General features: G+C 35.5%; 1 long non-coding RNA gene across 1 annotated transcript in view; it reads right to left on the bottom strand.

Moving 5' to 3' along the window:
* Positions 1-5,695: 5,695 nt before the first annotated feature.
* Positions 5,696-27,984, bottom strand: part of LOC126976651 (uncharacterized) — a 150,579-nt gene continuing 128,290 nt past the window's right edge. The window contains exons 5-6 of the long non-coding RNA XR_007731943.1: positions 14,662-14,727; positions 5,696-6,584 (exon numbers count right to left, since the gene is read on the bottom strand). This is a non-coding gene — a long non-coding RNA (uncharacterized LOC126976651). The remainder of the gene's footprint in view (positions 6,585-14,661; positions 14,728-27,984) is intronic.

The following is a 27,984-nucleotide window of genomic DNA, read 5'->3' as shown; positions in this document are numbered from 1 at the left end:
ACCAGAAGTGCGGTTGCAGCCAAGTAAGGTTTTTAAGTCATCAGGTGTAGACTATGCGGGTCCCATAAATTTCCGAATCTCTCCTGGTAGGGGAGGCAAATCCTATAAAGGTTATATTTGCCTTTTCGTGTGTATGGTGACTCGTGCCATTCATATAGAAGCAGTGTCTGACTTAACTTCAAAAGGCTTCATCGCTGCATTTCGTAGATTCGTTGGTCGACGAGGACGTTGCACTGATCTACATTGCGATAACGGCACAAACTTTGTCGGTGCTGATAAAGAGCTGCGAGAAATATTCCATACAACCAAATCAAAAGTCCCTCAAGAAATTGCGGATGTTTTAGCAATGGAGGGTACAACGTTTCATTACATACCTCCTTTAAGCCCAAATTTTGGTGGAATTTGGGAGGCTGGGGTTCGCTCGGCAAAGACACATTTTAAGAAGGTGATAGGTAATCATACTCTAACCTATGAGGAGATGACCACAGTGTTGGTACAAATAGAGTCTTGTCTGAATTCACGACCATTGAGTCAGTTAAGTGACAATCCGGTAGACCCTCTCCCCTTGACACCCGGCCATTTCCTGGTAGGAGAACCTCTTGTTAATGTTTGTGATAGTTATTACATTAATCATGCTGAAAATGTAAATTTAACAAGTAGATGGAAATTAGTTCAAAAGATTACTAATGATTTTTGGCGTAGATGGTCCAAAGATTATTTATTAAATTTAGATAAGAGGTATAAGTGGACCATAAAAAAATCCGAACCTGATGTTGATGATATAGTTATAATTAGGGAGGATAATTTGCCACCAACAAAATGGATTCTCGGTAGAATAGTTCAAAAACATCCAGGCAAGGATAATGTCACGCGTGTAGTTACTATTAAATGCAAGGATAAATTGTTGAAACGTCCTGTTAACAAGCTTTGTTTCCTACCTAAGTGATAAGCATTCTGATAAATTGGTTTAATTTTTGTTATTCATAGATTTCTTTTCGTTCTTGTTTCTACCTTGTGTTACGGTGGGCGGTTAATGTCCGTCTTTAAGAGTGTTTAGTTAGTTTAGACTTAATTAGTAAATTAATTAAATTATTTCTTTAGTTTTCAAAACAAATGCTTTCACAAGCTCAGTCCCTCACGGTGGGGGGTATGATTGTATAAGTTTATCATTGTTCCAATTACTTATGCATTATGTATTATCTATTACAGATTGTTATGTTTAGTTGTAAGCTGTTACTCGTATAAGTTAAATTCTAATGTACATTTGTAGTCAAGTTCCATATATTATAATTTAATTTGAAGGACTCGTCCTTGGTGGGCGGGATGTTGAAATTCATGTCAGGTAAATCTCCACACAGTTCACAGACTCTGTGAGTCTGTCAATAAAGTTTACGTCCTAGATGCCTAGATGGCGCTAGCTATAGATTAAAACGGACTATGATTGTGCTTTGTGTATTGGGTGTAAGGCTTAGTATTACTATGTTGTGTGTTCGCTAAATTTTTGCCACGGCGGTGGATAATAAATAAATAGAAGTGTTTGTGTGTGTTTCAATGTGAACGTAGATAGTGTATTCTACAGGTAGTTTCGGGGGCCAGAAATTGATCAAGCTAGGTTTCAATTTTAAAAAATGTAGTTTTATCCGTGTTTTAATGAGAAACTGCTACAATAACATTAGAATACAATGGTAGATTTCACCACCATATACAATACTATAATAGTTCAGATGGGACATTGGGTGATCCGGAAAACAGAAGACCCCGGTTCGAATCCAGATGTCCTATTAGTTTTTTTTTGTAACTTCATAAAAATCCGAGAAAGGCTCGGTCGTCCAGATATTATAGCATTAAACGAGTCAACAATTCTTAATTAATAATAAAAGAATTAGCTAAGTCGTTAAAATAACGTCACCTAATGTTCCCTTTATTAGGAGGATCACTTCACTCGAACAAGAGGACAGGTTTTGAGATCACTCCCATAGATTCTCTTTGATATTCACTTTATAAAAGGCAACGAAATTTGAGGGTAGACATAAATGGATCCAAGGTTGTGCTGGAGTGTATATAGTAGTTGTGATTGTAAGACTGAGAATTAATATGGATAGCTGTTATAATATTTATAAATATAATGTTAGGTGATGATTGGGTAGATTCACAAACTCGCTAACGTTGCGAAACTAGGTACATTACCCCGTCACAACTAATTATATAAATCTTCTTTCCACTCGAAACATAACAACATCCTATGATGTGTCAAGGTGACGAACGCGATCACAGTGAATTTTATTTAACTCGATGTTTCGTGACCTTTCCAGAGCAGATCCTTGAAAATGTGCTCTGAAAAGGTCACGAAAGGTCGGGTTAAATACAATTATAACTTTTACGCAAAAACTTAACGTAAATATACAGTATCAAATACACGCGTTTTAATCTTTTGAAAAGTATTTTATTTAAAAGGCACTGCATTGTAAGCGACAGGTCGTACGTATTATGCAGTTCAGGTGGCACCAAAGAAGTTGGCTCGCAACTTGAAAAGACCCAGCATCTATCAACATAGGTGTCACGGACAGTCCTGCATTTCCTATGCTTCCCCGGGGCATAAAAATAATAGAGAAGTACCAGGCTCCAAGGTGTCACAAGAGGCGACTCAGGGCATTTACCAGTGGGCGCCTTCTTTGCACAGGATGCCGACTAGATTATGGGTACCACAACGACGCCTATTTCTGCCTTGAATCAATAATATGCAAGCTATATTGTGTTACGGTCTGAAGGGCGTCGTGGCTAGTGAAATTCTTGAGCAAATGAGACTTAACATCGTATGTCTCAAGGTGACGAGTTCAATTGGAGTGCCGCGGTGAATTTATTGGTTTTTCAAGAATCCTGAAAAGAATCCTTCAAAAATCCATTAGGGCAGGGCGTATTAATGACCATCAGCTGAGCGTCCAGCTCGTCTGATTCATTATTGTCATAAAAAAAGCCACGGCATATGCTCACACAGTGCAGGAGCGTGGCCGAACAACAGGCACTAATTCTCCAACCTCCAGTATCGCTCCCAGATTCCTGCATCAGTCTGAAAATACTGCTATCTTTCTGGGACAGCCTGGGCTGGTTGGAGTAAGATTATTAACTGACGCGCACATTGGCCCAATCAAGAGGCTAACGGCCGTTCCCAATATTCAGTCTATCTCTTACTTAAGATAAAAATCGTAACTATCGTTGACTTTTCTGTCCCAATAAACTTATCGAAGGTAACTCACCTTATCCGTACAGGCGAAGGCGATAAGAATGACTTATCGGGTATATTGGGACAGCTTCAGATTATTAACGGCTAATTACTGACAGTAGAAGGAAATGACAGTAGAATTTATCTCTATCTGTAGATAGTATATTGGGAACGGCCGTATGTGCGCAAACGGCCCAGTCAAACTATCGTCTCTTCTTATTGCCATGAGCCTAATAAGGACACAATGAGTGTTGTGAGCACGTCAGCTATATTACCTGTACATTTGCAACGTGGACACATATCGGCCACAAAGCGATTACATTACCGCACGCCAATCAACTCGCGTGACAACTTTTACAAATTTATTGCACTTTCGAAAGCCTATCACTGATTTTATCGATATTTTCACATTTAAGTCATAACCTAACTTAGTGTGTCGGATCGGATGAAAATAATGAAAAGCTAATGGCAAAATATTATAGCTAGTGAAATTACTGGGCAAATGAGACGTAAATGTCACAAGGTGACGAGCGCAACTGTAGTGCCGCTCAGAATTTATGGGTTTTTCAAGAATCCTGAGCGGCACTGCATTATAATGGGCAGGGCGTGTGGTTTTCGTCTCGTCCCTTATTTTCAAATTTTTTTTTATTAATGGATAAAGGTGTAATTACCTGATGGTAACTGATAAGTGATCACCACCATACCGCATAGCTACTAGCCTATTCCTTAGGCTGGGATCTATAGAGCGTATTTAGACTTTTCTTAGACTTTACTGACGTAGCATTACCTGGTTGTGATAAAATGCGAACTTGACTTTGTCGTTGTCTTAGCTTAAGCTCAGTAGGTAATAATTTAAGCTGTTAAATGACTATAAAAACGAAATCAACGATCATGCGAAGCTTACACTCAGCGCAGTTTTACATAAGTAAAGTCTGAGCAAAGTCTAAAAACTCTCTATATATCTCAGCCTTAGACATAAGAAACAATAGATGTATTACCAAACAAGTATCATGTTACACGTGAATGATACATAGTACAATAATAATGCTGTTATATATAACTTGACTCACAGCAAGTTCAACGATCTTCGATACGACAATTTATAGAATAAAATCATTTTTGGTTTAGGATTAGGTAGTTGTTACATCGGTTTAGCAAGGAATCCGAATATTTTGCATGCCTATCTATACTTTTGGCCTCTTGCTGCTAGACAACCGACGAAAATAGGCCAGGTTTAATTCTTTAGTGTGCGTGACAAGCTACGTCTTACACTCGCGATTTAACAGCAAGAGACTCTATCTAGACTTCGACCTTGTCCACCACGAAAGATTTTCGCAGATTATCTGGTTGTCAGCGAGCAATACGACCTAAGTAGACAAGAATTTATGGGAAGAATGGTATTGAGACTAAGTTTTTAAAATTTTTCTTTGTAATGAACTTTCGTGATCATCTGCATAGGAAATTTATGAGTCCATAACCGGATCAATTAGCCGCACACTCGTTTCTGTCGTCTGCCACCAGTGGGAGGTTCCTTCGCACAGAGTGCCTGCCAGATTATGGGTACCACAACTGCGCCTATTTCTGCCATGAAGTAGCAATGTGTAAACATTACTGTGTTTCGGTCTGAAAGGCGCCAGTGAAATTACTGGGCCAATGAGACTTGACATCTTATGTCTCAAGGTTGTTTTCAAGAATCCTGAGCGGCACTGCATTGTAATGGGCAGGTCGTATAAACTACCATCAGCTCAACGTCCTGCTCGGCTTTCCCTTATTTTCATAAAAAAAAGTATAAATGTATAGAGAGACTGTAAGGTCAGCGGATTATTGTAGTATATATATCAACAAAGTCTCCATTTCGATATAGATTCGATAGCTATAGCGATATAAAATGCATAACAACTATATTGCTCATACAAATCTTAGTTCGCTTTCTACACTGCTACTGGGTCGCTTAATCATCACTTGACTAGCCAACTGGCCTTACTTATAGCCAACAATTTTTTGATGATATTTCAATATGGTACCCAGGTGTTCTGGAGGTCCATGGGCGGTTGTCTCAACACTTTCCATTACATAAGCCTCTTGTTAAAATACTTTAAATAATTAGCAAAGCTAACTTAGGAGGGAAAATCACCTTTAGGTAGACTGTAGAGTGACGATTCATTTCCTTAAGCAACATCAGGTTTGTAACATTGAATTCACACGCGAAACTCCGGATCGTGATGTCCTAATGACATTGAATTAATTGGAAAATGCTTAACATTCGACCCCTAAACGACACCAAGTGACTGTTAAACATCACAAAAAACCTTGTACACAATTACTTAGATATATAGTTATACTAATGGCAAATAAATTATTACAAACAAAAACTAACGTTATGAATACAAATAGTAAATTTTTCAAAATTTGTAAGTAAATTCATATCAAAGTGCATTTGTGAGAACGAAGGATTCCAAAATAAAACAATAAAAACACCTTTTCAGATGAAACTTATTTATTTAATAATGACCTGAAATCATACTAAATACAAATCTCATTTATTTAATAACAATAAGGCTGCATAATCAAAATTTTTCACCATAAAAAATAAGAATGCAATTCCTTGGTACTGCCATGCAAAAACTAAAACTCAATTTAATTATTAATTGAATTGAACCCAAAATCAAGCTTTATGACTTAAGGCGAATGACAATATATCTAATCGAAGCTCAATCGACAGTTAATTGTTGAAGTAAACATTATAAAATAATCAATCATAATACAATAATCGGAAAATAATTAAATAAAAGCTAACATGTCAGTCTCGCAGATCATCTTTCTGCGTACAAATTAAAAAATACATTTGATAACATTAAGAGTCATGCACCCCTCGCGAGTTTATATTATAAAAATAATTTATTAAGTCATGCGTTAGAACTTTTAGTAAATGTTAGTCAATATAATTCAAAACAATTAAATTGTAATTCTTAAACTAAACTAAAGTAGTACAAATTCGGAGAGCGTGAGCATTATATATTCCAGAAGAAACATCGAATAATGTTGTAAAGTAAGGTCAAAAATATGTCGAGAGAATCATTTTCGATGTTTCCATTGGATCCTAATTACAGAATACAGCTACTAAACAGCCTTCCACTCTTAGTTACAAAATGATTGCAATAAAATAGCAGAAAGTGAAATTAATACCGCTCGACATCGCCCAAGATGGAGTAAATATATATTTTGAAATAGTGACCAGTATTAAGTTCAGGTTTCACACTATTCAAGATGGTCGATACAAAAGTAGTTGAATTATAAAAAAAATGTAACAAAGTGGCTTGGTGATTGAATTTCAATTAAATCTGCATTCAACGCCGCGTTGTATCTGAAACAAAACAAAAGGTTAGAAAACAATAACAGAGAACAAGGGTGCCGCTTCGTAAGGGAGTTAATGTATAATGTAACAATAAGGTATTAATGGTGATCGTCACACAAATTTCTTTATAATCAACATTCCTACTCGTCTTAACATCGTAAGAATGACTTAGCAATAAGTACGCGACTTTGTTCAATTATTTAATATCCAGCCTAATGGTATATTTTTGGACAAAAACTCGACAAGTCGGGTACACACTCAAAATGCACTTATGTCGTCACACCGTGTCGAAACTAATAATAAAGTCAAAGGGGAGATGAAAAGATTAATAGACAAGCAATGACTTTGCTGAAAATGTTTGCGAATCACGAGTTGAATGAAGACATTACTTGAAGAACCTTTATGTGGCTGCAAATTTTATATACAGCTGCCCGCATTGAGAAAAGATGATGAATTTATGATTTATTAGCATAACAAATCAATTTGGACGATATAATAATATCTTCATATATTATAGACCTTTATTCCATAATCTAAGCTAGACTAAAGACGTGCTGATATATATTTTTAAAATGTGTATTTATTTTAAAATAAATTAATATAATAAATACTTAATTTTTTATAATAAATACCAAAGACAATATTTTCACGGAAACAGTAGATTGTTCAATGAAATCAACGAAAGCGCGAACTAGCTGATAAAAATTCGGCGTAGCAACAGACGATGGAGCCACTTATCGGAATGAGTAGACTATCAATCAGTTTCGTCGCGACCTAATTTCGCCCACGCCACACATATCACCACAATTCACCCCATTTCTTAATCCCAAACACATAATATGATACAGTTTTACAATTACAGTTACACCTACAGGTTTGTCAATTAACTAAATTGACACCGAAGCGTCCACTCTTTCGAGACACTCGATCGCTAGAGATCAGTTCATTGACAAAGTTACACATTATTTGGTTCCGACATCGTGCTCTTTGCCAAGAATGTCCCTTTTTCGACCGATGGTTACATTTATTGTCTGGGCTATTCGTGTCTATCCTTAATCTACAAAATTAATAGGATTGTTAAATTATATTGCTAGTTGTATACGAATTCAATCGCTTATTTTAATATTTCAAAACAAGAATGTAGGTACTCTCAGCAAAATACATAGCAAGATAGTCTGGCGATAGGAAAGACAGGCGAGTTTAATACGATTCAGAAGAAATTGGTACAAAAGTATTGTAAAACTTAACGACCGTTTAGTTGATTGGGCCATTTAAGAACGGAAGGAGTCTTCACTAATTATTGCAAGCAAGTTGTATTTGAGAAGGGCGGCTTATAAACTCAATGACACACGGTATGTGTATTGCTAAAAGTTGACTTCGCTCCAGTTTTACCCAACCACACTAGCCATGAGACGCTACTCGATAACTCCAAAAATATATGTAAATGACGGTACGTCCGGAAATAGCGCACCGTGAATGGCATATCGGTTTATTACATTTTTGGAGTTCTTCAATTCAACCTGTCCAAATGTATCTAGACCAAGCTTTATAGTGCAACAGAACGTAAGACATACTTATCACTTTCATATAATACTTATCATATCCTATTTATTTTTGTTTACAAACATCTAAATATAAAAAGCGGTAAGTGTCAGTCGAAGGATTTCGTCGTAAAAGATTAACCATATGAAAAGACAGATTTATTTAATGGGGTAAAAAAAGGCATTGAGGCAAAAACGCAAAAATTTTACCATTAAACCGCAACTTCGGACAAGGTGAGAAAAAGTTGCAAGAGATTCATTACTACTCTATTAAATTAATATTTACAGCTTCATAGTTTTACAAATTAGTTTCATTAGGTACTATCTATGTGAAGCGATGGAACAGAAATATATAAACGTCATGACTTACATCGTACACGAGTAAGTTGAAAATAATAGAAAATAAAATGTAATTAAAACACAAAAGTTATTTATTACAGTATCAATCTACATACACTGTACATAAATAAAAGTATAATGGGAGGAAAATATAAAACTACTATATAAATATAAAATTTTTTAAATTAAAAACATGTAGCAGAGTTAGTGATACCAATTAGGTGATAAAAGCAGCTCTAAATGGACTTCAGAACCTGCCGCGCCTAAATCTATATCTACAAAAGGAGGCGTGGGCCAGCAAGCCTAGAGTAATGACCCATACGCGGACGAACTGGCTGCCAAACTTGCTGCGGCTATTTAAGCAACCCTTACTGAGAAGTCCTGTATTAGACATGGTGAGTGACATCATCAGCAGCTTTAGAATCGTATTCCCCACGAGAGAGGACTGGTTAAACAACCGAATTACTTGCAAAAAAGAGAGCTTTATATGGCATACCGATGGATCAACCAAGATGGGATCAACTTGGGCAATTTTGCTTCCGTTTTCTAGTCGCAGGTGTACGCTAAAATAGATTGTGCGCAAACTATTCTGAATAAAGGCTACGTCAGTAAGTGTGTTTACATGGACACAGATATTCAGGCGGCAATGTCAGCTATAGACTCAAACAAAAGAGTCTAAAGACTTGTACACAACTGCCGGACTATACTGAATACTCCGGGAGAAATAAACACAGTTACACTTCGATGGATTCCAGGTTATGCAGGGATCGAAGGCAATGAATGCGCTTAAGAACTTGCAAGAATTGGTGCTAAAAGCAAAGAGCAACATGGCCCTGAACCCTACTGTGGTGTCCACAAGGTAATGTTCACAAGAGTGTAATAAACTCTGGAGCAACACTCCGGGTTTACCCTATTCCAAAACCCTAATCCAAGCCTTCATCAACCAGGATACTAACGAGGCACTGCAGATTAAACAAACCCCTCTTAATCTTAGGTCTCAGAGATTGCAGAGAGTGTAGATTCTGCAATAGAGCATATGAAACCCCGTTACAAATCCTTCCTGATTATGGTCCCTTAAGGCGTAATCGTAGTATCTTTTTAAAAATTCTTCAACCACTTGAGATACCTCAGTCCAGAAACGAATCAATGTTAGCAGTGAGCTAGAGTTAACAGTAGCTATCACAATAGATCAGATTGGTCGCAGTGAAACAGGGCTGCAATGAACTGTACTAAAGCCACTTTACAAACCATAATCACAGTGATGCCAAGATCATCCTGCCACCATAAGAATCGCTAGTTCAAGAGCGTGACGAGTGGACCAGCCAGCACTTGACTATAATTTAGGGATGGAAACTAGCCCCACGACTCCGCCACTAGCAATGACGGGAACGAAGTCCTAATATCGCAAATAAAAATCAGTACAAAACCTATTTGTAGAATGTTTCAAGAGAGTTTAAAGCGTACACAGCAAAGGGGCATCTCCTGCGAGACTTATTCCTTCATCACCAATTCGATGGTGACATCTGGATCCCATTTATGAATTGGTATTGATTATAGTTGCTAACTATCTTGTCGTTTCACTTGTTAATTCTTATCAGAAGTTACAGTCTCTTCTAACAATTCCACCAGACATACAAATACTTAATCATTCATCAGATCTGAAATCTGAATATATAGCATCCTACGACTTGATAACCTCCTTTTAAGTCGGTTGAAAAGTAGTTAATATGGAGAAGAATATAAATAATTATGTTGGCATTTGATTGAACTTACCGTAACGCTTCATCGTACAACAGCGTTAATAACGGATAAAGTGTAATCACGAAAAATTAAAATAAAACCGACTTAAATAATATTCGCATTCGTAAAACATTCCGTAGTTACGTAATCGGCTACTACAATTGATATCATACCTACTAAAATGCTTAATACATTACATACGTGTTTTCTTTAAATTGCATAGCGACAGACACGATAATTATCGGGTGTAAATTGACGTCATTACGAAATATTTCTTTAATTGATCTATAGAATTGGTGGCCGAATGACACAGTTTCCTTTCTATACAACTATCAACTTTTTTAACAACTGAGTAAATTGTCTAGACGAAGAGCTATTGACAATAACTAAATAATATAACAATATTTTTATATGTTGGAAGAACAAATTATCGCACGGTTTCCTAATGGAAAGTGATCACCTAACACCTTTAACTCAATAACTTAATGAACAAAAATAGTGATCCTTAGAAAAATCCAATAATGTAACCCAATGTATCAAAATTTTGCCTGTCAGAAAACTGTAGATGATGCTGAAGATAGAAATAATGTACAAGGTTTATAGTTTCTTTATATTTTCATAAATCAAATTTGATTCAAGGGACGATAGTAATCATACAAATACAAATAAGAAATAACGTTCAACCACAGCAAATGGCATTTTATGCAGCAAATTTAAAATTAACGACTGATAAAAGTTCGCGTAGAATGCCAGTAGGGCATTCTAAATAAAATTTGGACGTTGAGACAAGTCACCTGATACTTCTCTAGCATGGAAATCAATGAAATAGTAGGGCAAATATATAATGTTAAATTGACAAAATGACTAATGTTAAAATTAGCATAATATAATCACATGCGTTTTAAATCATTAAAATTTAGGTTATTTAAATGTATGGACACTCGCGTTAATTTAAGAAAATAGCATTAAATGATTAGAGTTTGTTTTATTTTTAAATACAATTGATATTAATTTTTGGTCACCATCTCATATGCTACAGAACAGTGACGTAACACAGCCAACAACTCCTCGCGCCACAACAGGCATACCGCATGTGAGTGCGAATCGTGACTGCAAAAATTCAATTTATTTAAGCAAACGTTTTTGGCAGCCGAGAAGTTTCACTGCGAGATTGTATAATGTTCATCGATAAGATTAAAAGCCATGGCGAGGACCTCGCTCGGGATATGTAAAACCTCTTTTTATAGAAATGATAAGGAATAGTTAGGATGGTATACGATAGTTACTACTAATATATAATATAATACCATTGGTGGACAAAGGCCTCCCCCTAAAAACCTACACGATCGGTTTTGCGCTGCCCTCATCCAACCTATTGTGAATTACAAATGGGAACTAATCATTATTTGGTTGTTTTTTTTTTCACTATTGATTATTTTGTAAATAAGTGACGGAGCCTACCGGCGATCTTGACCAGATCGGACTTTGCTGCCCTGCTTACTGCCGGTCTTGATTCCTAATGTGTTGCAGGAGAGTATGGGCAGCGGTTATCACTTAACAACATCAGATGAACTTTGTTTTTCATCCATAGACAACACACATGATAATTTAAAGATATTTCTAATTTTTAAAGCGTTTTTTGTTTGTATTAAAAGCAACATAAAAATGACTTACAATTACAAGGCTCGATTAGGTCTTCGTAGGTGTACCAATACGTATTTGTTTATGATCTTGGTTAGAATATAAAGCCAAAATTATGAAGGTATTGTATTGCCAACAGTCCTTAATATGAGTGCAAATTGTTAATTAAATCAATGGTTTTTCTACATACACGTAGAGGAGCTTACAGAGTATAAAAATCATTCATTCATTCATTTCAGCCGGAAGACGTCCACTGCTGGAAAAAGGCCTCCCCCAAAGATCGCGATGACGATTGGTCCTGCGCTGCCCTCATCCAAACTATTTTGGCGATTTTGACCAGGTCCATCTTGGGGGGCCTACCAACACTCCGGTCTTCCGGTACGTGGTCACCATTCGAGGACTGCCCCAACAGCCATCTGTCCGTCGGGCTATGTGCCCTACCCACTGCCACTTCAGTTTCGCAACCATCTGTCGGTGACTTTGGTTCTCCTTCAATCCTCATTTCTGATTCGATCTCGCAGGTACACTCCGAACATAGCCCTCTCTATTGCCCTCTGAGCGACCACGTCTGCGTTCCGTATGTCACTGGCAACACACACTGGTTTTAAAAAATAAAAATAAAAAAATAAAATAATAATGATACGTATAAAAACATGTAACTGTAATTAGTATAATACAGACAGAACCCTAGTTTTTATGTTTCACGTTATCGTTCCTAGTGATTACGTTATCAGTTCAAGAAGCTCAGTGACCTCGGCTGCCACAAGAATAATTTATAAAATCTATTACATTTTACATTTCGATTAGACTTTTTAATCATTACGTTTATCGCAAGGTTAGAACCGGTTGTATTACAATATTCTAATTTATAATTGATTATTGATAGCTACAGTTCAGCGGGCCCGAGCCGAGCCCCTCCTGGCATAGTAACTGTTGTAACATCTGAATCAACATACATGTACATGTATGTATATACTACCGGCAACACCTCTGCCACGTAAACCAAGCTGTGGAATGAGCTTAAGGCTTGAATTGACTTTGAATACCGAAAATTCACTCTAGTTGTAACCGTTTTCTACAAATTAATATAACTAGCAGATTAAAATAAATAATAGTTTAAAAAAACTAAAAAACACGCTTTATATAAAATTCAAGTTTAGAATAGAAAATAAATTTAAATTTAAAATAGTGTAAAAAAATATATATTTTTGTAAAAAAAAAGCGTGGGGTGCTTTTTAAGATATTAATTATTAAAATAACTATTCTTGTACACCCCGCCGTCTACAATCGTCATTATATTTATTTTTGATTTCCTAACTCTATCATTTGTTTGGAAAAAGTAAAGCCAGTAAGTTAACTGCCATGAATACGTCGCGACTTGTTTACTTTAGTTATTTTCATAGTATTAGTCTTATCCAATGGTATATTGTTATGGGACAATGCTGCCTATATTATGTGCCATCTTTCAGAAGAGAGCTATTCGCGCTATTTTAAACCTAGGTTCTAAAAAATCATTAATAGAAAATATTAAATAAACAAACTTTTTGACTGATGCATCTTAATATATTCTTGATAATGTTCTGTAGGGTATGTTCATAAGCACATTAAGGAATTTGCTAGAAATTGCGATAATCATAATGTTAACACGAGGAAAATACATATAAACTTGGTATGCCAACTATTCTGTTAAGTCAACTCGACTTGTGTGTCTTTTATTGGGCGACGTTAATACTTTTACACCATGATCCCAGAAAATGGACAAAACAAATGTGTTACGAAAATAAAATAAAATAAAAGATTTTTTTTAATGATACAACAGTCTGGGAATGAAGCGAATACCCCCAGGTATTTTAATTATAAATGTTAATTGTACGAAATTATTGCATGTAGTATATTGTCAAGAAAAAAAAAATGCCGCTGAGTTTGTTGCGCCTGTTCTGCGCAGGCGTGTGACACAGTATTTTAAATGGGTGGTAGTTTTCGACGTTCAATAAGTGATTTTGAATAAAAATATTTGAATTTGAATAAGAAGAATATTTTAATAACTCAATGACTTCATTTGTTTGTACATACGAACATACGTACATACGAAACGTATTGAATGTTAAAAGCGTTTTAATAATCGATTTCATAAAAATAATGTCTAAGCAAAAGTATAACAGGGCCGTGAAAAAAAAAATATTCAAATCAGTTGGCAGGGAAAAAAAATATCTCGGAGGTATCAGATAACTTATTACTTACACGTCCTTTTTGTCATAATAAAAACCCTTGAGACTGGCTTATAATTTGATATTACTGTTATAACGTTAAGGTAATATCCGGCTTCCTTTTTCAGCAAGTTCTCGAGTTTGAATAGCTTTTGATAATAATTTACTGCTTACATTAAATGTGGCTCTTTCAGCAATAAACTCTCTGTTGTGACAGATTGTACGAATAAACAGGTGGGGGCCGATTCCTGATGGTATGATTGCATATTTTTTTCACAAATTTATGGGGCGTGAAGTGCGGTTTACACTATATAAGCTAAAAGTTACAATAATCACTCAATCGGTGACGTATTTATAAATGATACAATAGGGGGGATGATCAAATCTAATACCCTAAACACATGGTCGGATTTGGTATGGCCGGACTATCGGACGGTCTGATGGACGCCTCGCACCAATTGATCCGGGTGTGGTACTCGTTACGATCCGGAAGGTATAATTAATACATAAAAATTATTATGTGCGTTGGACTATGGCGACATACCATCGAATATGGTGCGCTACCAGAATAATCCGATTATGTGTTTAGGCTATAACATAAAAAAAACTAATACTCACCATTGCTGAAAGTGGTAATAATCAGTATACACGGCGGTCGGGTCGCTGCAGACAGGGAGCCCATATCTGTAACAAGAGAAAGAACAATTTATCACCATATTTCAAAACAAAATAGCTCCGAATATATTAATACCTACTACTTTTATAGTTATTAGTATAGTAGTAGTATACAAAAAAGTTCGAAAAAAAACAATAACCCTATATCATACACCAAATGTGCTTTTGTTCTTGAAGTGCTTTTTTATGATTTAGCCTGATATATAATATGTCTGTCGAGGCGATTGCTAACAAAATGCCAGATTTTAGAGACTTAAACTTGATATTGGTAACAGAAATTCAGCCAACGCAAAATTAGTATACGAAAACCCGGTGATTCTTCACAGACTCCGAGCTATCTCAACACCCATCAAATACATTACGCAAACGCTCCAACGAGCAATGCAGAGTCTAAATGAATTCAAATAAAGCACAGACTTGCAAATCAGCCGCTCCTAGAGAGCTCTCATCTGTCTAGAACTAAAAATATGCTAAAACCTACCGCACAAATCAATAAAGCCGCGCCCGCACGCACACAACCGAGCCTCATTCATCAACAGACGCCACACACAAGCGCACCGCGACTGCATTGCATCACAGTTCACACAATCATTCAAACACTATATAGGTACGCTACACGCCGCGGTACTACGATAGTACGTTGGAGTACTATAAATGGTTGCGTTTTCCGACCTATATAGAGCTAGCTTCGCGACTCGACAAAACAGACTCTGCAGCCGCTCTTTTAGGGTTCAAATTTGCGCGGCTCGATTTATGCAATGTAAATTCAGTTCCAATGCAGTAGGATTTCAGTCGGTTCTCGCAGCGGCAGTGGATAATATGGGTGCGCTCGGCGGCGATGTCTACCGCGACAGACGAGTCTATTAATAGAGATAAAACGGTCGCGATTATGTCGTGCGATGCCCTGTGCAGTAAAAGTAGGCAGGTAGTCACGACCGACCACTCGCCTCTATAGTCTACACTGGACGCGGGGAATGAAGTTAGCATTCTTGCTTCACTCGTGTAACACTAACTGTTTCACAATGGTGCACAATATAAAATGGCGAGTTTCTATTTTATGACTGCCATTTAACTTAATCGTACGTAGGTGAATATGCACCCAAGGAAAGAAATTTTGTCCTGATCAATATTTATTAACAACTGCTGGAAATGCCAAAAAATGGTGTCGTAGCTAATGAAGTACTTAGTAAAGTGACTTTAACACATTTGAGCAATGAAATGTTTTTTTGTATTATCTTATATGGTTTTTAAAAGAACTCAAGGAATGTAAAGGAGTTAAAGTAATCAACTTTATGATTTGACTTTATTGGATGACTGTCAAGAGAACCGCAGGTTACTCAAAATAGAGTAACGTGCAGCCTTGTCGTTGGACGGTTTGGTGTCCATTGAGCTTCTGACAAAGTGACAAGAAATTAATATATTTTGCACAAGTCTGTATGTTCGGGATACTGCAAGTATTGATAGCGATGGGTTCATAATAACTATGATGAATAAACGTTTTATACTGTGACGTGCTTGACAGGTATTTCATAAATAAAGACTAAGGTTTGGTTTGTGGACGTTTAATATGGACCTTGTACTTCGTTTATCAAATCGTCCGTCCATCTTGCTGGCATACAGCCAGATACAGAAGGACGATTTGATGCGAGCGGCTGGGAAGTACTGGATGCGGGAAAACTCAGGACCGCACAAAATGGTCTAAAATGGAAGAGACCTTTACTCAGCATTGGGTAGATCAAGGTTGAAGATGACTTCGTTTATCAAACTAAGAAGATAATCGTATTAATTTGATAAATTATATTTATAAAGACGAGCAGTGTTGGTTGCTCACGTTGTTCGTCATCGCTCGCGTTCTCTCAGAACAACTCAATTTTCTTTATAGAAGTGTTACTATTATTCTATTAAAAGTACACCTGTGGCATGTTGATTTGTAATAACTCTATCGGCAGCTTGCTATGGAACCTTCGATTAAGGGCAGATATTTAAAATATAATGAAATGGTATGGGCGTACCTAAAAATCATGGTAATACAGGGAGTATCACTCCAATATTAGGTAAAAGAGATAGCAACTGCGCAAAACCACCCAAAAACAATTTACGAAAGCGCTTACATTTTTTGTTTGTTATAATAGTAATATTCAATTAAGTGAAAATATTTCCTAGTAAAATTTTAGTACATTGCAATTATTATTGTACCAAATTTTTGACTTCAAATATTGTGTTGTTTAGAAGAAAAATGGAAAGGAGTGCAATTTGGTGTTATCTTCTATCGGATAATTAGCTTTTGCCTTGCCTTTCCAACATTGTTGAGCAGAGCGTGTAAGCCGTCACATGGCTACTGGCTGGGTGTGGTTCTGAGCGGCACACGTGCGGGCTCCAACACACGCGTCAACTAGAATCACAACAGTCACACTACATTGTGATAGTTGATAAGGTGGGCCGTTATCAGCAGCGGAGGGCGCGTCACTTTTGCGCAATGTGTGCCCAGGCTTATGATAGACGTAAAAAGGCGAGGAAGCTTTAATTTATTATTTACATTAAGTTATATAAAACTCGGAATAGATAAAGTATTCGCGATAAGACATGCTCGTTGCTTAACTACCGATTTCTATATTTCTTTAAAAACCTAAAACGGCAATCCGAGATTGATATTTCGGTCCATTTCCTGCTTTTCAATAACCCATCTATGAAAAATTTTGTAGAACGCTTTTTAAGTCCATTTGACGTATATTTATATTAATACTGTGAATACCCACTTCGTTGAGTCATTTTTAACTGTGTTAACAATCTATCACAACTTACTACTCAATTTTTTCGTATAAAAGACACATTTTCTTTTTTTTTATTAAATTATTCTGGGATGTTCTAGATTATTCAAAAAAATTCTAGATAATTCTAAAATTTTTAAAACATTTTCATTTGTTTAGAATACAGGCTTACATTTCAACCCCCGTATCTTCTACACCCTTATAGGTATCAACTTGCAACCACCATAGTGCTCGATGGGAGCCTTGAGCGACATAAAATGCGTTGTGGTGAGTACAACCTACTATGCGTCGGCGACGTGCAGTTTTAGCCGAAAAGTGACACACAATGTGACATACTTACATGCATATATTATACATTTTCTGTATAATATATGGATTTGGAAATTAGGATTGACGAAGTGAAATGCGAATTCAGGATATATGAATGGACAACATCTGGATTCTGAATATAGATATATAATGAAAAAAAACGATCGGATATTGAAAGCAGTCGTAAGTGTATCAGCGAAACACAAACAACCAATTGCAGATTTAATTTAATTTGTTTTAAATTTCAATATTTTCAACGTTCATCCATCCTTCTGCATAATTAAACCTCAATATTATCTTTTCCAATGTCACCATTCTCTTTAAAGGTACCCGGTTCACTATAATGTAGCCGTGTTAAAAGGCATATATTTTCTCAAAATTTATTCCTTTCACATACTTTTTTATGTCAATTACAGAGAGAGAAAAGAAACTGCGTATGAAACTCTGTAAGCAGACATATCGACCTATGGGTACGATACGGTACTAAACCATAAAATGGCAAACCAACAGTTTGACTCGAATGATTTTTTGCATCACATACACCGAAGGACATAATATCGTTTATTCAACGTAATCGTTACATTCAATTCTCAGTAACGCACCGACAATGCCAAGCGCCACCGGTATTATCATTAAACCAATGCTGACATTTTAAGGGACAACCTACACATAATGAAACATAATTTTTACTGAATCGTCAAAATTTGACAAGAGTTTTTTCTCGTGGTGCCAGCGCAGTTCTGTTTGGACCACAGAGCCTTATTTTACGAACAACAAATAACATATTTTAGATATTGATGCCGTTCTTCTAAGATTTTCAGAAGTACAACGCCTTTACAGGTTAATAAAGTGCAACTTTAGATTATTTTTTAAAGAAGTATCAAATTCAATATACAAATACGAGCGTAACCTGTACTCACGTGGTAAGTAATATGCCAAAACCAGCGGTTGCAAAAAGTAAGGTTCCTGCAAGTTGTGTATTTTACTTTATTATCAATAGTTCGAACCGATGCTGATGAATGTAGATACACCCCGACGTTGCACGCAGTATGAACACCATAACGGAGTGAGGACAATATTACTACCATTGCGCTTAACATAATCAGCGGCCATTGATAATGACGTTGACACAAATCAGCGGCAACTCACCGGATATTATCTCTGATGCAACAATGTTGTTATAATTTAATATGTTACTTCTACTACATTACGTTAAGTGTGGTGACACACTGACATAATGATGTGCATATTATTTTATTTATTTCCACCTGGTGTAACAACAATATCCTATGTAAACATTAACCCCCTTATCCATAATAGTCTGCTAACTTAAAGCATTGCTAATTCTCACTCTGTCTTCTTCTATTGACCTAAGTCAGAATGAAAAATAACACTCTGTAGCAGCTATTTTAAGTTAGCGGACCATTATGTATAAGGGCGTAACAATATTTCTTTATTTATTTTCATATATTAGTGTACTAATAATTTTAAGTTGGCTTTTATATACGACGTATAAGTTTAAGAATTTTTAAGTAAATGTAGACAGTTTTTTTTGTTCGGCGATTAGACTTACCTCGAAATGTAATGTATAGCATTGAAACATTATTGATTTATTCCTTGTTATCTCTAGATTACAACGGTATATGTAGTTTGAAATTGTCTAACCGGAATACTAAGAAATACGACTAAAATGTGAACGTGAAAATAACCTACAAATCATATAGAAATGTTAATAATAATTAATTAAGTAATATCTTGAGAAAAAAAGTAACAGTCATAATTAAGTAGGGGTAGTACTATCTGATATCAATAAACAGAGCCTGTAGGAAGAGTAAGGCTACAGCTGATAAAAGATGGTTTACAATGATGCTAAGTACAAAAGTGTTCATCACACATGTATTAATAGTCCTAGGCGTGTGTACGCTCCAATACTTGAGTTTAGCAGTCAGGGCACTAACCACAACCACTAAACCAGAAAGCTTGCCAACAATACTTAACAACCATCATTATAATTTCAAAGTCGTGTCTTGATAAAATAAGTATTTCATTTAATACTATTGAGGTTAGGTTTTGTACACTGTTAATCATAGAAAGAAAAAAACACATTATTTATATAGTATAGATATTTATTAGTCATCATCATAAAGTCACTGCAACCAACAGAATGTCTACCCACCAAACCATTGCAACAGTATCCGGCAAGAGCAGCTCTAGTATTAGAAATCGATGGGTCAACCAGTAGATAAGTTTTTCTACTTGTGTGCCTTGATTGTATCCTACCCCGTCGAAGATATTTATTTTGACCAAACTCGTGTTACCACCACGTTTTGTAATAATATTTTTATTTTCTCACATGAATGTTACAAATGTTTCATTAGACGCATTTTTATGCCATGGTGACCATAACTGGATACAGGATATCTATATTTATATAAATAGAGATAAATCAACGCAAATGCAAATGTACCATCATAATGTGCCATCCACGCTGGAAATAATATGATGTATGGCTATAACTAGGCGAATTAATTTAACCTAAGCGATCTAGGGACCAAATTTAGAGAGCTTAGCACTCACAAATTTCATTCAAAAATCTCAAATAAAGAAAAACGGCAAGACCGATTCGCATTCTAAAATAATGTTATTGACACACTAAAAAACTTTAATGCTTCAATAAATTTATGGACGTAAGAGCGTAAGAAAGTTTATTAACAGTTTTATAATGTCAAATTCTTTCAATTTCTTGGAAGCGTAAATTTTTATTGACTCGTTCGTAATCAGAAACACAGAAACGTGTTAGGTACGCGTATAGTAATAGTAATATAGTCGTGAATGAGCGAATATAAGTGTAAAAAAGAGGAAAGAAATATTGAACTGATAAGAAAATTATTTTCTAAAAATAGGTACATAGTTTGCCTTGAGTGAAACAAAAATAAATTTAAAATAACCACCGACTTCAAAAACTCTATTCGAAAACAATAGATATAATGTGCACTAAGAAGTATAAAAATAATTGCGTATTTTTATACAATCTAATTAATTAATCTAATTCTAGTTACGATTATTGTTATTTTCGGAATCGGTGTCCTTCCGCCGCGACCCGCTCTCGCCTCTCGCCTCCTCACGACTAAACGACAAGCACAACTCACCTATAACTATGTATGTAGTAACAAACCTATCTTGGATGAAACCGAATTAAATATCCGGATAGCATACAAAAGATTCGGCCGAGTATCGTTAATTTGCTCTTAAGAATTGAAGAGTTCCGTAACTTTGTCATAGATTCCGTAATCAGAACCTAACCAAACTCTCACCAAACTATCCTATATCCTTTCCAATAAAAAAATAATCATCGAAATCGGTTGGCGCGATTATTCGTAAATTTATCATCCACTTTGCTATACGTATGTATAGTAAATTTAAGGATTTTATGGTTTTCTCATGGATGCCATTGTCAGATCTGGACCAAATTACAATTAACACGGGAAGCACCAGGTTCAAATGAAAAAAGAATTATGAAAATCGGTTCACCCAGTCGAAATTTTGACGTAACAAACATAAAAAAAAGAACATACCGACGAATTGAGAACCTCCTCCTTTTTGAAGTCGGTTAAAAATATACAGACGACAACAAGAGATTTAAGAACTGTTGAAAAGGAAGAAAAGTCGCAAGTGCGTTACCAATATTAAAAGATGAAATCTCTTTATCCTAGCCGTATCATCCAAATAGTCCCGACTTACGTTTGGAGACGCTTAGAGAGCGACTTGGATTTATTTATTTAAGTACACCACGGATAATTTTTCCCTAACGCGCCAATAGAAGTATAAATACAAAAACCTAAATGTAAAGCAATAGTCTGCATTTTGTTTCATTCGAAGCAGTAGTTTAAAAACTAGAAGGGCTTGATTATGTATCCATTTGAATCATAACAAAAACATATTCCCATGTTTTGTTGAGAACAGAACCACTATAAATGTTCAATCACGCGGTTTCCAACCACGTCCTGTTCCAGTCAGACAAATCGTTCTCCAATATATTTCTAGGCACAATATCGTTCGCCGCGTTTTCAATCAATCAACAATCTCATCTACCCTTAGATTTAAGTTTCTGAGGATTCTCACGTTACCTACCGTAACTCTTGCCTACTAACATAATAACAGAAACACATAGAAATTTTATTTATGAAAATAAGGGACGAGACGGTCAGGACGTTCAGCTGATGGTAATTAATACGCCCTACCCATTACAAAGCAGTGCCGCTCAGGATTCTTGCAAAACCCAAAAATAGCGGCACTACAATTGCGCTCGTCACCATGAGACATAAGATGTTAAGTCTCATTTGCCCAGTAATTTCACAAGCTACGGCGCCATTCAGACCGAAACACAGTAATGTTTATACGTTACGTTACTGCTTAACTGCTGAAATAGGCGCCGTTGTGGTACCCATAATCTAGCCGGCTTCCTGTGCAAAGGAGCCTCCCAATGGTAAAAAACTAGTAATACTTTGCCTGTTTAGTTGCAGTACAAATAACTGTGCCGTAATTACGTCCGTATCTCGCTACCAAGATTTACATCGATACCGCGTAACATCGATGTCAAAGTCAAATTAACTTTATTCAAATATAATAAATAGGCACAAACTTAGCGCTTCTGAATCGTCATTATAAATTGTACATACAAGTGTTTCATCCAATATAATATTAATCATGTTCAAAGTTAGAAAGCGTTTCAAATATCAAATATTTCATAAAAAGTTATCAAAATGTATAAATATATATTATCGTATGTTGGATGCATCAACTTTTAGAGATTGAATTTATTGTTTGTGTAATGATGCTTCGTGAACATGATGGCCATGATTACTGTCATAATTATTAATATAAGAGGTCGACCATGAACCACACACAGCACTCGTTCACACGTTGACGCATGGACCAGTAATCGTTCCCGTACACTAGTATTTGAGGGATCATCGACATCATGATATCAGCCGGAAAATCATCGTGTTTTATGAGGGTTATACCATTAAAATCCTAGATTTTCTACCTTTACAGATAAAAATTTCTATGCTAAGACTATGAAAACAACACAATATGAAGCAGATCCCATTCAATAAATCCGATAACCGCATATTAACGGGAAAAAATTAACGCATTTGATACCGTCATAATCAGAACAGTATCGAATTCAAACATAATGATAATGCTAGCCCTGATACCGTCAACCCTCTCGATCAAATATCGAGTACGGCGGACATCCGGTTCAATCCCACGCCCACGCACCAACAATATCACTTTTTGCCCAACCATGAACCACGTGTGCATCGGAAACTAAGTGTTATCTCTGTTTGCAATTGTTATCCCTTCTGGGAATCCAACTTATACCTGGCCTTGCGTAAGTCTTTGTCATTTTTTATCCCCTGATAATATCAAGCGCTGGAAAGGTAAAGATTTTGTGCGTTCTATTATTCCATCAGTAAGTAATATAAAAAATCAAAATGTTTACTTGAAATATATTAACAAACGCAACAATGCTGTGGTATATTATACAATTTTTTTTTGTTATTCACACTATTCCTAACTTAAAACTATTGAAAATTCTTTTTTACGATTTAGTTTGGATTTCTTTTAGAACCTGTTTTTTAGTTCTTCTGTTATTTAAATATGTTATTTATTTATAACCTTTTTAGCTTGCTTTTATCTATCAAATACACAAGAAATGATTTCAGTTGCGGCCACTACTTTACTAAGTTTCCTGTATAAGTATTCTTTAGTTTTGACGCCACGCATTTTCTGGCCATGAACAATGTTTGTCTTACATAACTTTATAAACGCATTCTACAACTGGATACTTTTTAATATTTATTCTAAAAAGGAGTATAGAACTATTTTATAAAATGAAGCTCACATTCTAGCAAGTACTATTGCCCATGGGTCCCCAAAGGCGGGTTTACCTAAGAGCAGTTGTCACAACATTCGGCTCAGTTCAAAATCGTCACGGATCGCACGATTTCTCCCACAATGCCACTTCCCATCCTAAAAAAACATTCATTGAACATCACTTTCCGTCACAAGATTTTCTTACAAACGTCCAATCTTCAAATAGATTTATATTTCTAAGTTTGACTCATAGAAGTGAATATATTTTTACGAGATTTATTCGCATCATGCGGGTCACCTAATGGTAGGTGACCACCGACGAACATGCTCTCTTGTAACACCAACCACGAGGTCGTGTTAGGTGATCTGGCCACAGGCCTTTAAGGTGATAATTAATTGAAGAATTTATTTTCATTCGTCAATCACCCTAGCCATTGAATTTACTTTAACTTACTATTGTGAAAGCTATAAATTTGAACCGAAAACGTAAATTACATACTCCACCCGCGACGTCTGAACAAAAAAGTTAAGTCGCTAGTATAAATTATAATAATAATATTATAAATGAGAATGTGAGTTTGTTTGTTTTTAATGGATTCACTTCTTATACAGAACGTCACGTCAGTGATAAAATGTTGAAGAGGTCCCGAGGAAGCATGCAAAAGATACTAGATTCTGTCATATCATCAACATAGCAAGTGATGCATAAAGTACCTAAATGATACTATGCTGAATTAGGGGCTTAGCATAACTTTAAGGCACCGTTACGTCCGATACAATTAACTAATGCCCGATTACTTTGAAAGTATACGACCTTTCACCAGCACGAAATACTAAGAATCATATTGGCACAAAATAAACGAGGCAAATAATCGATCAACATTCGTTTATTAAGATACAGCGGCTCGCGAGCCTCCGACAAAAAATACACCGACAGTTATTTAAAGTATCGCCTGGAAGAAAGCCGATATCGAACTGGTTCTGATAAGAGAACTCATGAAGACTTTCACACGGACGCTTTGTGAGCGGCATAGGTCCCGAGCGGATGTCGCGTCAATTATGCGCACTGTGCGATTATTACTGTCGTATTGTGCGACCAAATTACACAGCTTCCCATCCGGTCGCAGGCGTCTTCGTCTCGCTACAAGTGACCTTCACCGAATTGCCAATGATGGCGAGTTTCAACTGAGGACGCGCTCGACAATTACCATGTGAATCGTTATATATTATTTAACATTTTTTTTATGACAGAGGATTTACCTCCTCTAGGCAAGAGGCTCACTCGATAGAAAGAAAAAAGCGCTGCTTACAGGCACGTATATAGTGCGTAAAGCATATATCGGTATCACTGTCTATATATTATCATTTTAATTGCCTATTAAAAGATTCAATATTTTTTTACAAAACTGGAGAAACGCACGGCAAAACTAATAAAATAAACGAAGACGTAATTTATAGACTCGTCCGTTAGTCCTTCCGGTCACCTGACAATTAATATTTAAAACAGCAAGTAGCGTTTTCAAAATGTCAATCACACCTTACTTTAACTGATATGACTCTCCAAAAGGGACTATCTTCTTGTTAAAACAAAACACTTAATGATAATAGAGACTAATAAAGGACGGCAGGTGGGCCAAGGGCTGTCTGTAGTCCACAAAGGCCCTTATCTCCCACGTGGACACCTGCGGAATCGAACCGACTGATTTATGACGGACCAAATGCATACAGAATCGCCTTTCTAATATCACAAAAGACGAAACTAGTCTTGCTCTACGAAGCAATGGGATGCATTCGCAAAGTAACAATAACACTTATGAATTATCGCAATTTCTGAATGAAAGCATTCCTCAATTCATCCCGACCAACAATGGAACTTTTTTTTATTTTCACAAATGCGAAATTTAATTTGCGTGCACTTTAATTGCAACATATTATTGTTACATTTTATTGTTTGCTGAATGTTGCACATCGAAAGGAATATTTAAATATGTGTTTTCTGTGTGTTCTAAAACCGTGTCCTACATATATTGATAGGACAACCCATATTCATGGAATAAATAATATTTTACACTTTAAACCTATAAATCTTGAATTTTGAAAGTAAATAAATAGAATATTATATCGTTACAGTTATTGATAATAAGTAACAAAAGGGACAAAAATTATTATTATTTAGAAAACTTTTTCTTTTATTACTAAAAAAGCTATATCTCGATAAATTAAAAAAATATATATATACAAAAAGGCGTTTACAAATTTTCGTGTGTGTTTTGTTACACTGTTTCAACATACGCTCAAGATCCAAGGAAACACGATATTTTTTCATAGCTGAACTGTATGTAGGGTAGGAAACACAATTTTTTTCTATAAATATATTAGACCTGTTTTAAAACTCAAATTCTTGTGGGTGACGTTTGAAAGCAATAGAATCATTAATTACCAGTTTCTATAATAATTAGATGAAATGATTTATATAACTAAAGTACTAGGCTAACATGAGTCGGTTGGTAGTAGACATTCAATGACCTGTTTCACATTGGCCGCGCTACCGCTGCCGTTCGCAACCGCCTAGCAACCGCTTTAACTTCCAACTGCTGACCTCACATGAAATACCTCGTGACGGTTATGCTTATGCTGTACGTGTACTCTTGACATTTTGAAAATATTACAGAGCGTCATTGTGTGTGTGAGTTGACCTACCGCAACTGCACTAAAAGATACACAAAGTATAGTCGGCTGAAATGTTTCATTTGGATAAGATAAAAATAATAATATGGATAACCTGATGGTATGTGATCATCGCGGTTGATGCTCTTTTACAACACCAGGGGAACTTTTTTATAAGTTACACAATATATCGTATCAATATGAAAACAACGCAAAAGCAGTTTATCCAGTTGATTTTTTGTGGAAGAAAAGATTCTTTAATACCGCATTTTAACAGAAGTAAACGAAGTCTAGTAAAAACAATATATATATATATATATATATATATATATATTGTTTATATAAAAACGTAAAAGTTATAATAGAACTAGTATACATAGAAGCTAGTAACTTAGAGAATGTAATTAAAAATAGTCGTTCAGACTAGAAAATAATAGTGTATCAACCTTAATAAAAACCAATTGAGTGAGTTAACTTTCACCTAATTCATTTGCCAGCTGCCAATTTAATTACAAAATTTGGAATACACCCTAAAAGTTTCTTTTGCTTGTCCAACTCCTTCAATATAATAATTAAAGTAATTTACTTGACCAAAACAGGAAACTCGTCGATTGGAAATTCATCGAAAGCCGAACTTAAACACAGTAATTTAACTGTTTTAAATCAATTGAAGTACTCATAAACACATACCAATAAAGAGATTGTTGTTATTGAATTAGTGAAATGGTGACACCCAGTAGTCAATGTATACAAACAATAATATTGCTTTCTAACAATTATCGTTTTTTTCTTCTATTAAGACTTTTTAAGTATCCATATATTTCTTAATAATTATTATTTGACAGTTAATGTTTCGGGAACTATTTATTCGTCGTATTGAAAATAAAAAAATTTCACCTATTTAATATAACATACTGTAAGTTTATAATCAAAATCTGATAAATATATTTATAGAAACACTAAAACAACATATTTGTCTTCCATGGGCGTTAGTACCGTACCTCCATTTGCAATGGTTTTGTCTTCTTCATTGGCATCAACTCTGTCACACAAACTGTTATTTTTGACTTAAGCACTAGAAAATACTTCCTACCACAGACTACTATAACTTGTTTCGAGTCATGTCAATCTATTAAAATAATAGGACACTTTTAGTCTACGGTTTTCCTTATAGGTAAGGTTTGTCTAGATACTAAATTTATTAACGAGCGTCTCCGAAAAAACGGTTGTTTTGCTAAATAAATGACTGAATAACATTAATGAAGTATACCGTGACATATTTGAATTAAAATAAAGGACTAGCGAATAAAAACCCATCTCTATGTTAGAAAGTCTTCAAAATTTATATTCTATTACGTGTTACACAGCTAGCATTTAACTGTTTTAATTTCTCTAGTCTAATCATTGACGATTTAATAATGCGTACAATTATCAGTAATCAGTCAATCGAATCTCGATTCCTAACAATTATCTTAAGGAAAGTCTTAAATATGCTAGCGGCTATCTTGAGCACGCTAACTTTTTCATGATTACTTAACGAAATCCACCAAATTCTTCTAAATTACTCAAAATACTATATTGAGACGACAGTGTAACAACACGCTGTATTACATAGTTCAATAATTGACTTAACATTACTTAC

This window comes from Leptidea sinapis, chromosome 41 (assembly GCF_905404315.1).
Source record: "Leptidea sinapis chromosome 41, ilLepSina1.1, whole genome shotgun sequence".
In the NCBI taxonomy this organism is placed as follows: domain Eukaryota; kingdom Metazoa; phylum Arthropoda; class Insecta; order Lepidoptera; family Pieridae; genus Leptidea; species Leptidea sinapis.
The sequence above is the reverse complement of the archived record's forward strand: the minus strand, read 5'-3'. Positions and strand labels throughout refer to the sequence as shown.